At 35.0% G+C, this 10,285-nt stretch overlaps 1 protein-coding gene across 1 annotated transcript in view; it reads left to right on the top strand.

Annotated features, from left to right (window-relative positions):
• The first annotated feature begins 1,068 nt into the window (after positions 1-1,068).
• LOC128878190 (uncharacterized) overlaps positions 1,069-10,285 on the top strand; it is a 428,083-nt gene continuing 418,866 nt past the window's right edge. The window contains exon 1 of the mRNA XM_054126195.1: positions 1,069-1,086. The gene's annotated coding sequence lies outside the window, so the exon portion shown is untranslated. The remainder of the gene's footprint in view (positions 1,087-10,285) is intronic.

The raw sequence follows: 10,285 nt of genomic DNA, 5'->3' as shown, positions 1-10,285 counted from the left end.
TAACGATCGCTGCCGCGACCAAGTTTCCCGCATTTTAGCTGATACTTTTTGGATTTCTCTTGCGCGGTCTCGCTGCCCTTACCACAATGAAAACACCGGCCAGACTGGAATATTACATTCATTACTCTTGTGTACAACACGTTTCCCACGGTTATAATATCTTCTTACGTAACGCGTATGGAACCTTTGTTCCCTTATTTAAATACATTTATTCCCATTTCGCGGTATTATCCCGGGTTCAATTTTTAATAGTCAGTACTACTAGTATATTGTGTCAGTCGTGTCTGTGTTCTATGTAGAGAGTTAATTTTTTCGTACATTTCACACCGTCGTTAAAACAGAACGTTCTGTCGATAAAGCAGTGCGTTCTGTCGCCAAAGCAGAGCGTTTGGATTATAAAGTTGGAATCTCTGCCAATAAAGAAGAGCGTGCAGTCGATAAAACAGAGTGTTTAGCTCTATAGGAACAAGTATGGGTGCTAGCCAGAGTTATCACGTTGACAGCGAAGACTCAACGCGTTGAGCTAAGAATGACGTCATCCAGAGCGAGGGAGAAAGGTATATCCCTCTATCTTTGCTTCTTAAACCGTGTCTGCTAACCGTATCAACGCGGACAGATAAGATAAGCAATGAAAACAAATAAAAGGCATTAAAAGAAAAAGAGAAATTGAAAAGAGCAAACATAGCGGTGAAATATGAGGCTCAATTCCCATTCACCTTGAAATAAACAAAGACAAAGACCGTATCAACGCGTTGAACCGAACATAATGTCTGCCCATACTAAGTTCCTCCTCCACTATTTCTCAATACGCCGCGCAAGGCTCAACGCGGCTGCTTTCAACTTACGGCAAGCCTAATACTAGCGCAATCGTATGCTTATCTACATGCATCAAATAAGTATTGGAAGTTTTAGTAGTCGCATTTCTTGTACCCAATACTGCTGGAGGCTTCCTGCTACGAAAGTGTTCAGACGTTTCGCGATTATGTTAACCCAGTCTCATCAGAGGGTCAGGTGACGTAGCATCAGATAAAGGTGGCTGCAATGCTGGCGTCGGGACGCTTTTCCAACAGCGAGGCTTCTACCAAGGTGAGCCTCAAGCAGTATCAGTTCTCAATTAACTAAACACCGCGTAGATTCATCCACCACCCACAACTCATCGTGCGCGATCATGCTTCGAGTAGCTTACATGCACGAGGTCCGAATACAAAGTAACGGGGATTTATCGCGTGTACAGACGCACACCGCATCAGTTTGATATATGTAACTAATTAGGTGACAGAGTAACTGACGCGCGTGTGCGTATATCAATCTGCATAGTATATCAGTACACGTAAACCAGTAGCGATAAGCGAAAGCTGCCATCTTGCACGAAGGCGATACACGCACATGACGAAGTGCTCGAGTTGCGAAGAAAGAACCGACGAAGTCTATGGATATAAGGTTCGTTTGAAAAGATTAATAAGAAGATGATAAATCGATGAATGAACGATAATTTCAGTCTTGGTACACATACTTCTTTTTTATAAAACTCAGCACTCTGTTTTATTAGTTAGACGCTCTTTTTTATTGACAGAGTTCCCTGTTTTATCGGCTGAACGTTCTGCTTAACCGACTGAGTGATCTGTGTTGCCAATTAAGTGCCTCTAATTTCTGTTTTATCAACTAAACACTCTTTTATCGATGGATTCTCCTGTTTTATCTACCGACCGCAACTCCTTCAGCCAAGTAACTCCGTACAAGCACGGCGCCTGGATATTTCATGTTGGGCTTTAATGATGCTCAAGCTGAGCCCTGAATTTTCCTTTTTTCGTGTCATTTGGAAATATAGCCTCCTCCCAGAATGGAGGTTAGACTATACATAATAACACGATTCTCAGTTACGAATATCGATCTTTTTAATGGGAAAGTTAGATAGATTTTTTTATATCTTTATATAGAATGAAATTAAAAGTTAAACCACACAAAATAACTTTAAATTTATGCAAATGCTTTCAATTCTACTTTCTCATTATGTGAATAATAAATAATAAATATCTATCAACTGTTTTCTATATCAAAGCACCCTTTTCCATGTTAAAATATTTCTAAATATTTCTGAATATTCCCTCGTATGATGTACATATGAATTGACGCAGAGTTCGCATACTACGAATACTTTTGCAATTCGGTGTACGTGCATACTAAACTCCCACCCCCATTTGCCTACCACGAGGAAGGATAGAAGCGAATAAGTAGTGGATTAAGTTGAATACAGAAATATTCCCGATACGTTCGCCTATCCTGTGTGACGTCGCGCAGCAGGCATAGAGGTATACCCTAAGGATTACGCAAATCCTAGTTTATTGTAGCGGATAAGGACGTACGCGTGGCGAGGAGCGTTCTTTCATATCATTTGCTGGGATTCAAATTCCCGCTGTATGCCTGCCTTGTATCTAAATAGGGCAAACGAAATTTCGATGGCGGATAATCGATCAATTATTAAGATACATTTATTTTTAGCAGGATTAAACTGGTCCATCGGAAAGTGTATTCGTTGTATGGACACTCTGACATAAAGAAACGTTTGGAATTTTGGTATTTATTTTAGATTCTAGTCAGGCACATTAAATTTTGCATTACGAAATTGGTGTAATTAGAGAAATTAAAGTAAATAGGTTGGAATGTGATATGAAGGGATCGTAATAAGTAGAGGGCGAATGTTTATGCATTTATGGTGAATTGAAATATGGAGAAAGTTATGAAAATGTGCATAAATGCAAAACATCATAATATACAACATTAATAATAATAATAATATACATGGTGTATTATTTAGATGATGAGATATACTTTTATTTGTTTAAATTCTTTTGTGTTTCTGTGAAAATATGAATTTGCATAAACATTCTATACATAAGGAATATAACTCCTTGTACTACGCTGATACTCAGAAAAAGCCGTGAAAAAGCCGTGCGCCTGAATAGTCGCACTAAAAACGAGTCTGACTCGTGATTTTCAAGTTTGGTCTGAAATTTTCATCACGAGTGAGGTTCGTGTTTTTCAAGTTTGGTCTAAAATTGTCATCACGAGTCAGACTCGTGATTTTCAAGTTCTGCCTAAAATTTTCATCCCTATTCAGACTCTGGAAATACTGCAAGATGATAATACAAACATACACAAATTTTAAATGTTGACCTTAGTATCGACTATATAATGTTAACCCAAAATTGTAAATAATAATCTTGCGTATAAGGTTGCGTATTCTCAAAACATTGTCGAAGAAACAGTGTTAACAACTACTTTTTTGTGACTACCTTTCCTTCGGTTCTTGCTTCGAACGTCTCTATATTACATAGTACATGGAGAGGACGTGGCATTTCAAAAGAGAAACGTTCAAAGGGACGAAGAAGTGCGACGGAAAAGTGCGCCCGGTTTACCTTTCCCACGAAACTTGTTTTTCTTTCCACGGTATCTTTTTCATGCTTACATTTTTCTCCAGTAGTAAAATGTTTAAACTGGTGTCTTGAATGTAAATGTAAAAAGGATGAAATGCATAGATATTATGCAATATTTTGCGCGAACAACGAGAACGAAAACGGGCAGCAGTCATCGCTATCGGATCTTTGAGGCAGATAAATAAAAAATTTTCTCAAGTATTGGTCATTTTCTGTTTTTTTTTTTAAATATAATTCTTGATTTAATCTCATGCGATAGAATTTATTGTCTCCGAAATATTGAGAATGGAATGACAATTGAATCCTCTCTGCGTTGAAAGCAATTATTTAATAAATTAAAAGTAAACATTGCATGGTATTATAATAATTTAACTGGAGAAGATAACTAAACAAGTTTAATTTAAATTTGTTATGTTCACTTCTTTGGGTTTTTGGTCCTCTTCGGTATCAAACTTTAAATTTTCAGTCTATATAAAAATATATTACAAAAGGGAAATATAAAATATTAAAATATTAATCGCTTGGTGTATTTAAATAATCACAAGGACATAGTGTTTTAAATTTTCTTAATTTTATGTAATTAAGTAATCACAACAAAACATACTATTACAAACTACAACTTTATTTATGCCACAGTGTACGCAAAAGTTGCTAAATCTTTATAAATCGTGACTACGGAGATAGAAGATTAATGTTGTATTTCATAGAGGATTACATTCGCGAGCAACAAAACACGGTTTTCCTTAAGTTGTGATTTATTTGTTCACCCCCATGGTGACTATCACCATTTATCTGCGACAGATACATATATTTTCCATACCAATTAAAATAAATTGATGGCAAAGTCTACTATATTTCAAATCTCATAAGAGGATCAGGAATCTTTGAAGTTTGCTATTATTTATCAGTAATTTCAAATAACATTTTACGAGTTGCACGAATATCCACTTCACAAATCCATTTTTTAAATAAAATCAATTCTCGTTTCGTAAGTACATAAAGTAGATATAGATACTCAATTCTCATCTTTTTGTTTTAACATAAATAACAGTAAAATATCTCCACGTTCAATTGCATATCAAACAATAGGTTCTCTTCCGAAAAATGAATTTGTTTGAACAATGGATGCACAAGGAAATGTGTGCCTGTTGAACAATGGATGTACACACGCACAGAAAACATGAATGCATTGCTGTTGGTTGCCTAGCTCACGAAAATGAAAGAGGCGAATGATGGATACATCACTCGCGTATACGTGTACGCATGATTTTTTGTTTGTTTGGAAATTTCAACGAAACACCTTTTCAAATAGGCTATTAAATGTTTTACGCGTATACCAGTTTCACGGTTTCCCACATTTTCGCGAAACAAGAATTTGTTCGGCCTTGTAAAGTACAACAAAAAAATTTACCTTTTTTTTTAAAAAAACGACACCCCGCCGCATACGCGAACGGTACTCAGCAAAAAAATAAATATATCTCTTGGGGGCAAAGTAATGACCGCGCGTACGAGTGCAATCGATAGCGATTTTGTGTAACATTTCATTTCGTTAAAATAAACAACGTCACCTGTCGCTGGGAAGCTTTCGAAGTATCCCGAGTGCGATAAATTGAATCCTTTAAATGTAGGCATTGATGAAAATATTGGAGACGTAGAGGAAGAGACTTTTAGAGATTCACTAAAAAAAACTGAACGACTCTTTATTAGTCAAATGTTTTTCTTTTTAAATGTTTTCTAACTCGTATATTTTTTTAACTCTTTTTTTAATTTCTCTTCCTCGGCGTTTTCCCTCCTTCCCTCTCTTCTTCGATTTTTATAAATTTTCGTTGTTCCGCTACGCAAATATTGTCAGAAAATCAATAAAAAGTAGCATTTCCTCTTCTCTTTTATTTGCGTTCTCAGTAACGAAGCCCGGTAACGAAGCTTCAAATTGCAATATAGTAAAGGACTTTTCACGTGAGGAACGGATCCTGTCCGGAAAGTTTTTTTTTCGTATGAATTCATTCATAGGATAGTGAAGAATATGGCAATGATGATAATGACAAAATTAAATAAAAAATAACATGAATAACGGTCAGTTATTATTATTATTGTCAACGAGATATAACATTGGTAATACAACAAAAATAAAACGATATAACAAATATGGCCAGAAAATTGTTGAACAAATAATGATTTTTTAAAGAAGCCAGTGCACAAAGTTCACGGATTTTGATTTTAAGGAACAAAGATAATTGTACTGGAGTTGAACGATTATTGTACGGCTTAATCAGTTCCTGCGTGTGACAGAAAGTCAATATGAGGTCTCGTCTTCGTTTCATCCAATTAGGTTTAGTAATATGCAATTTTCCGTGCAAGATAGAACGCCAAAGTTCACTGACAACCTATTCAGGCGAAACTGTCGTTCATATCCGGTAGAAACAAACTGTCTAACAAGGGATAAATAAAGAAAATATTTAATCACTTTAAATTGGAATTAAAAGTTATTCGTAATTCGTTGCAAAGGCTGGTTGCAATTTATTATTAATTTTAATGTGTGGAAATGTGGTCTGTTAATAGCTAACCATTCTATAATAATAAATAAAGTGAATGATATTTACTTTTGTTTACATTTTTAAATAGTTTAGTCATAGCATTAGTGATTATTAGACTGTGGATCTCTATGCAAATATTATCTTTACTCTGCAAATATTATAATATGAACTTTATTTTTAATATTTTTTTATATCTCCATGCGAAATAAAATCTATGCAACCGGACATACGAGAATTCCATCTAAATAGGAATTTATTTTACTCTGTAAATATTATAATTATTAGGAGCTTGCCTTTCAATATTTTTTTATATCTCTATGCAAAATAAAACCTTTGCAAACGGACATACGAGAATTAAATCTAAATAGGAATTTACTTTACTCCGTAAATATTATAATTATTAAGAGCTTTCCTTTCAATATTCTTTTACATTATTTTATATTATTGCATACCGTGTGCATTTCGTGGTTTCCTGGACATTTAAACGTTCCACAAATGCATAAAAATCCACAGTCCAGCGATTACAAAATATATGTTGCTTCCACTTTAAATTCGAAGTGAGCCAGCCAATTTGATTGAGAAGTTCGTCCAGTGTTACTCGCACTCCGTTTTAAAAGTAAAACGGATTAGTATTCAATTAGTGAGTAACTCCTCGAGTCCCGGGCAGAAATACAAAAGTCGTTGATCACAGGGCTTAATGGAAAACGCGTTTCTTACAGTGGGGTCTAATTATATAAAAACGAGGAATAAAAATAACGGGCATTAAACGAATGCCCGAGAATGAGAAAAGTGCGCCGAACGAGAGTAAGAAAATAAGCCAGAACGATAGCTTCCATCGCTATTCCGTCGTTTACTTCGTTTCCACTCGTCTGTTTCGCGAAATGTACATCAGTGAAATGTACTGTCATCTTGTCGAAACGTTGTTGGTGATACCGAGTTTTAAGTTTTAATTGAGGTGCTATAAATAGATGGACAGATGGATAGATAGACAGATAGATTGGCGGGCAGATAGATGGAGAGATAGATGGATGGATAAATAGATAAATAGATGAATGGACTAATAGATATATAGGTAGGTAGGTAAGCAGATATATAGGTAGTTAGATAGGTAGATAGATAGATAGATAGGTAGTTAGGTAAGTAGGTAGATGGATAAATAAATATATAGGTAGAATAGGTAGTAGATAAATCGATGGATTGTCTGTATTGCCATTCAGTCTATTAAACAGCGGTCGGTAGATAAAACAGGACACTCTATCGATAAAAGAGTGTTTAGTCGATAAAACAGAAATTAGAGGGACTTAGTTGGCAATACAGATCATTCAGTCGGTTAAACAGAATGGTCGGTAGATAAAACAAGAGACTCTATCGATAAAAGAGTGTTTAGTCGATAAAACAGAAATTAAAGGCACTTAGTTGGCAATACAGATATACATGTATATATGTATACATACATAGGTAGTTATTGACCTGGGTTAATGGCAACCTTTAGATATCCTAATAGGTAGATAAGTGGGTACGTAAACGTATAGATAACTAGATGGCTATATGCACAAATAAATATATACATAGATAGTTATCGACCCGGGTTAATGGCATCCTTTAGATATCCTAATAGGTAGATAGGTATACGTATAGATAAATAGATAGATATATGGATAAATACATACATATATAGACACATGCATAGATAAATAGATGGCTATATACACAAATAAATATAAACATAGATAGTTATCGACTCGGGTTAATGGTATATCCTTTAACCTTCCATTAGCCGTACATAGGTCTGATAGGTCAGTCGCCTTCATTTTGGTTGATACCTTGCCAACAGGTGGGACTATGATCCTGTAGGTTTAGGACATCTTCAGCCACGTCATCGTTAGCCCTATCTCGAAATACTGGCCAGCTCAGACTAATGAACGTCGCGTACATAACAATTTGGTGGATTGTGCTTCTCGTTTGGGATTGCTACAGCACGTATCACGGGACGACAAATCTGGCTTTCGTTTCATTATGTGGATTAATCCGTAAGAAGGAAAGATCGGAAAATAGGAAAGATTGTTCTACCAAAGATGATTGCAGGAAACGTAATATTTATTTAAGTTTAAACAAACATACCAAGGCAATATGTAAAAATGGAGGTCGGTAAGATAGAGTACCCTCTGTCACTAACGTAGTGCATCCTGTCGATAAGGATCGGTAATGTAGAATCCTAATTGACAGAGAGACAATGTATTATACATTGAAACAAAGCGATCTGCATCATTGACAGAGTGTTCTACATTATCGAGCTTTACCAACAGAGCACTTTCTTTTACTGTAAAACTATTACAATATTATTTTTCATACGTCATTCATCTTCAACTGTGCATAATAGAAAGTCCATCTTATTCGTACAATACATGGTTTTAGTAGAAGCGAATATCGCGGTGCATAAAATACACTATTTTTCGACGAGAAAAATTGCTCCGAGCATAATAATTCGAAGCGGGTATATTTACGAGCGTCGACGCAGGTTCAATAATTAACGTATTGCCCATTTAACGCTGACCAACAGGACTCGTTTCGTCACTCATCATTGGAACGATCGTTCTCATGATATTTCGACCGTTCCCTGTAAAATAACCGCACCGGTTAATTAATTAAATCGGCGAAGAGTGAAGCAATTAGTGGTAGTTGAGTTATTTTTGTGGCGTTGATTGAGGCTGCGTTTGCGCATCGGTGCCCCGCCAATTGTTATTCTTCTACGATTGGAAACGCTGTTTGCTCTCGACTTTCTGCCCGCCAGATGCGTTGCTTTATGCTTTATTTTTCGAGGAATCACGTAGGAATAGCGTTTTCGTATTCCTTTTGCGATATTCAATCGATACTGTTTTTCACAAGCTCGTTCAGATCACGCCCAGAAAGAACGAGCTTTTCTGTATTTGATGGAAAGTAAAGATACTCGAGCTCCATGTACAATTTTCAATGCTATATGTTGTTGTTGTTGTTTTCAAACCTTGCAAATGGCCTTTTTATTCCAGTGGAAAATATAGGCTACTTAGTTTGTGCAAATATTAACTATATCAATTGCAATTAATTTATTACATTTTTATAAAGAGAAATAAATAATTATTAATCATAATACCAATGATAAATAATATTAATTGATAAATCAGCATTTATTATAGAAATATATATGCATTTAATTATACAAATTTAAGATTGACTATATATGTATATTAATGTATGAATTCATCAATTAATTTATAATTAATATGACAGATGCAGATACCCCATATTTAAATTCTGTGCGTTTGTAACTTTCTTATAACTTCTACTGTTGCTATCCAATCGAAACAAATTTTTATTTAATCGTTCTTCATGTTTCAATGGGAAGTATAGACTACTTAATTAGTAGAAACATTATCCAAACATTCCTTAACAGAATGACTACAAACATCGATCGCAATATTTTCCTCTTTAGTCATTTTAAGATGGATTGTATTTTCAACTTTTATTTTTAACTTGTTATAAGCCAGAATGTGAACGCTGGAAATACGAAATTGTCGTTGCGAAAGAACTCGCCTTTAATTGAATCACGTTGAGGATCAGCATCGAGGTTCGAGACGTAGCCTAGTGCATTTGCGTTGAAGTTCTATAAAGCATAGCGCCGGGATGAGGAGAAAAATGAATATCGTCATAAATCTTCCGAATATGGAAGCCACTCTGGCTGAATGGTTATGAAAGAGATTGTAACATAAATATTTACTTTAAAAGGAAGGCTCCTCCTAGATCGAAAATGTCTGTTTCCTGGAGTGGCATAATGAAATTCGTTCATACCTCCAAGTAATTTGCATTATATTGAGTAATTTCCTTGAGAATAGTCTGCATCCAATTTAATTCCTTTCAATTTTTCTACCAAGGACTGTTCAATCATAAAGGAAAATAATAATTCGTGGAAACTTTGAGTTTAATAATAAAATTGATGTCCTATAGTAATTTATGGAGGTCACTATAAAGGAAACCGAGATTTATTACGTTGATTTATTTTTCTGAAAGCTAGACCACATATTGGTAGATTACTATTAATATTTTGGTGAGAGTACGATTATACAGAATAATTTTCAAATTATATTACATTTAGTTCTTATAATATATTTCGTTAATATATTCTGAGAATCTATTCTCGTAAGTGAAGTTCATATAGTTCTCGGAATCGACAAGAATAAGTTAAGTTTAATAAGTATTGTCGGTACATTAGACAACTCTGTCGCTAAGTTAAATCGTCTGGTTGGTAAGACAGAGCACACAGCTGGCAAAACAGAGAGTTCA

The sequence above is a fragment of the Hylaeus volcanicus genome, chromosome 6 (assembly GCF_026283585.1).
Source record: "Hylaeus volcanicus isolate JK05 chromosome 6, UHH_iyHylVolc1.0_haploid, whole genome shotgun sequence".
Lineage (NCBI taxonomy): Eukaryota > Metazoa > Arthropoda > Insecta > Hymenoptera > Colletidae > Hylaeus > Hylaeus volcanicus.
The sequence above is the reverse complement of the archived record's forward strand: the minus strand, read 5'-3'. Positions and strand labels throughout refer to the sequence as shown.